At 44.9% G+C, this 3,805-nt stretch overlaps 1 pseudogene; it reads left to right on the forward strand.

The window, feature by feature from the left end:
• The first annotated feature begins 2,165 nt into the window (after nt 1-2,165).
• On the forward strand, nt 2,166-3,052 carry LOC100386498 (putative ribosomal protein uL10-like pseudogene; annotated as a pseudogene).
• The last annotated feature ends 753 nt before the right edge of the window (nt 3,053-3,805 follow it).

Consider the following 3,805-nt stretch of genomic DNA (forward strand, 5'->3'; position numbering starts at 1 on the left):
CACATGTAAGTACCACAGGAGGACTGCTGAGATAGGATTTCTTTCGTCACTGATCTGTTTCAAGTTTTGTCTAAATTAGAGTCTCAAATTAATGAACTTTTGTTCATCTTCAGCTTTAGGAATGCGTAGAATTGTGATGTTAGTAAATAGTGCCTGTTGAGTAGAAACATTACTAATCAGGTCTTTCTTTATCTCTGAAAATTCATTAATCCCCCTCCCTGAAAAAGTCTTCTACTCTTTCATAGCTGGGGGAGCTCTGATACGTGGATGGCATCAAGCTTCAGCCCATAAACTTAAAGAGCTTCTCCGCATTCTGAGAGACAGGTGGAGTTTTTTTCACCCACTTGACAAAAAACATCTTTGTATTTATCCCTCTCACCCCTCAGGAAGCCAGAGCCTGGAGGCCTGTTGGTAGAATGAAAACTAGAATTGAATTCTTTGACTCGGGGTTTCTATGGGAGATTTATCATGTGAATACAGTAATGAGGTTCTCTCCCCATCTCTCCCTTCAATCGATCATGGTACCAGCTCACTCCTGTAATCCCAGCAATTTGGGAGGCAGGTGGATCACTTGAAGTCAGGAGTTAGAGACCCGTCTGGCCAACATGGCAAAGCCTCATCTCTAATAAAAATACAAAAATTAGTCGGGCGTGGTGGCATGCTCCTAGTTCCAGCTATTTAAAAGGCTAAGGCACAGAATTGCTTGAACCCGGGAGGCTGAGGTTGCAGTGAACTGAGATCATGCCGCTGTGCTCCAGCCTGGGCAATGGAGTAAGACACCATCTAAAAAAAAAAAGACTGTGGTTGCACCTCACCACCACCACCACTGTTTGCACATCCCCAGTGCTCACGGGGATTTGCTTTAACTTGGGAAGAGTGATTTATGGATGCCCTCAGAGGGCTTGAACCCTGAATCACAAAAATCAGTGCAGAAGACGAACTGTCTGAGTCTGTTTTGTTTTCCTATGAAGGAATACTGGAGGTTGGTAATTGATAAAGAGAAAAATGTTTATGATTCTGGATGGCTGGGACGTTCAAGATTGGGCATCTGCATCAGGTGAAACCTTCAGGTTGCTTCCACTCATGGAGGGCAAAGGGAGCTGGTACATGCAGAGGCTGCATCCTGAGAGAGGAGGACAGGGCAGGGAGGAGCAAGGATTGTTTTAACAGCCAGCTCACATGGGAACTCACATAGTGAGAACTCATCTCTGTGGAGGGAGGGCATTGATATATTCATGAAGCTGTGACCCAAATACTTCCCACTAGGCCCCACCTCACGACATCATTACCCTGGGGATTACATTTCAACATGAGATTTGGTGGGGACAAACAAATTCTACCCAAAGCATAGCATTCCACTCCTGCCCCCAGCAAACTCAGGTTCTTCTCACATTGCAAAATACAATCGTCCCTTCCTAATAGTCCCAAAAGTCTTAACTCATTCCAGCATCATCCCAAAAGCCTAAAGTCCAAAGTCTCATTAAAGACACAAGGTAAGTTCCTTTCAGCTATGAGTCTGTAAGGTGAAAAACAAGTTGTTTACCTCCAAGATACAATGGTTGTACAGGCATTGGGTAAACCCCGATAATTTGCAATTAAATGAGAAAGCTATTTGCATATTTGGAACTTATGGTTTAATTATGTCATTTAATCTCCACCACAGACCACTGGTTATTAGCATTCCCATTTCATAGATTGAAAAACTGAGGCTCCATAAGCTGTATCAGCTATACATTAATATTAATCCATGCATTAGCAGCAGACCTGGAATACCCAGGAATAATAGATCAAATAAAGATGGAGAGGCTAAAAAGAGAAAACAAGACTATCATGAGAGAGTGTCAGCATGTGAGAAAATAAATGTCTTTTCTTTATAAATTATCCAGTCTCAGGTATTTTGTAATAGCAGCGCAGACTAATCACCACTAAATCACCATTTCCCAATCACTAATATTTCATCCGTTTTCCTCCTCTGTGACATGCTGTTCTCTCCTTTCTGAAAGTCTCTTTATTTTCCTTCAATGACAGTACTCTTCGAGTTTTCTTTCTGCCTCTGTGGCTATTCATAAAAAATGCCTCCTCTCACCAGGCGTCCTTGTGAAAATGACATCATCTTTAAACCTCGTGTGGCAATCCCTGACACACTACTGTGATGCCCAGGGAAGATGGGCGACCTGGAAGTCCAACTAATTTTGGATGATGATCTGAAATGTTTCATTGTGGGAGCAGACAATGCGGGCTCCAAGCAGATGCAGCAGATCCGCGTGTCCCTCTGCAGGCAGGCTGTGGTGCTGATGGGCAAGAACACCATGAGGGGCAAGGCCGTCCGAGGGCACCTGGAAAACAATTCACCTCTGGAGAAACTGCTGCCTCAGATCCAGGATATTGTGGGCTTATGTTTACCAAGGAGAACCTCACTGAGATCAGGGACCTGCTGCTGGCCAATAAGGTGCTAGCTGCCGCCCATGCTGGTGCCATTGCCCCATAGGAAGTCACTGTGCCAGCCCAGAAAACTGGTCTAGGACCTGAGAAGGTCTTTCTCCAGGCTTGAGGCATCCGCACTAAAATCTTCAGAGGCACCATTGAAATCCTGACTGACGTGCAGCTGATCAAGATTGGAGACAAAGTGGGAGCCAGCAAAGCCACGCTGCTGAACATCTCTTCCTCCTCCCTTGGGCTGGTCATTCTGCAGGTGTTTGACAATGGTAGCATCTACAACCCTGAGGTGCCTGACATCACAGAGGAAACTCTGCACTCTCGCTTCCTGGAGCGTGTCCACGATGTTACCAGTGTCTGTCTGCAGACTGACTACCCAACCCTTGCATCAGTACCCTATTCTATCATCAGTGGGTACAAATGAGTCCTGGCCTTGTCTGTGGAGACTGATTACACCTTCCCACTTGCTGAAAAGGTCAAGGCCTTCTTGGCTGATCCATCTGCCTCTGTGGCTGCTGCCACCACACCTTCTCCCGTTGCTGCTGCAGCCCCAGCTAAGATTGAAGCCAAGGAAGAGTCAAAGGAACAGGACAAGGATATGGGATTTGGTCTCTGACTAATCACAAAAAAGCAACCAACTCAGCCAGCTTTATTTGCAAAACAAGGAAATAACGTTTTCTTTAAAAAGAAAGAAAAAAGGGCCTTCCTCTGGGCATGGCAGCTTGTGCCTGTAGTCTTAGCTGCTCCGGAAGCTGATGTGGGAAAATTGCTTTAGCCCAGGAATTCAAGGCTTCAGTGAGCTATGATCGCACCACTGCACTCCAGCCTGTGTGACAGGGCAAGACCCCATCTCTCTCTCTCAAAAAAATTGAATACCTTTACCTTATGCTTCTTTTTGCAACCTTTTAAATAGCGATATGCCCCAAGATTTCATATTCGACTCCTTTCCCATTCTGAATTCTTGAACCATAGTACCTACACTTACGATTTGACCTACTTACCGTGTATTAATGCTGTAATGTTCTGTTTACATCCCACACCTTTCTGTTGAGCTCCACACAGAGATACTCAATGACCTACCACAGATAATCCAAACCTATCTTATCTCAAACCAAACTTAGCTTTTCTCTTCCCATTGCTAAACCTTTTCTTTCCCCCAGTGTCAGCTGAGCCATTGCTCATCAATTTTAACGAGAATTATGTTTCTGTTCTCCTAGGCTTCTTCCAACAGCCTGAGCCACAGCACTCCACAAAAACAATTAGTAATACATCAAAGATTTTTTTCTTTTTTGAGACCGGAGTTTCACTCTTTTTACCCAGGCTGGAGTGCAATGGTGTGATCTCGGCTCACCATAACCTCCGCCTCCTG

The sequence above is a fragment of the Callithrix jacchus genome, chromosome 19 (genome assembly GCF_049354715.1).
Source record: "Callithrix jacchus isolate 240 chromosome 19, calJac240_pri, whole genome shotgun sequence".
Taxonomy (NCBI): domain Eukaryota; kingdom Metazoa; phylum Chordata; class Mammalia; order Primates; family Cebidae; genus Callithrix; species Callithrix jacchus.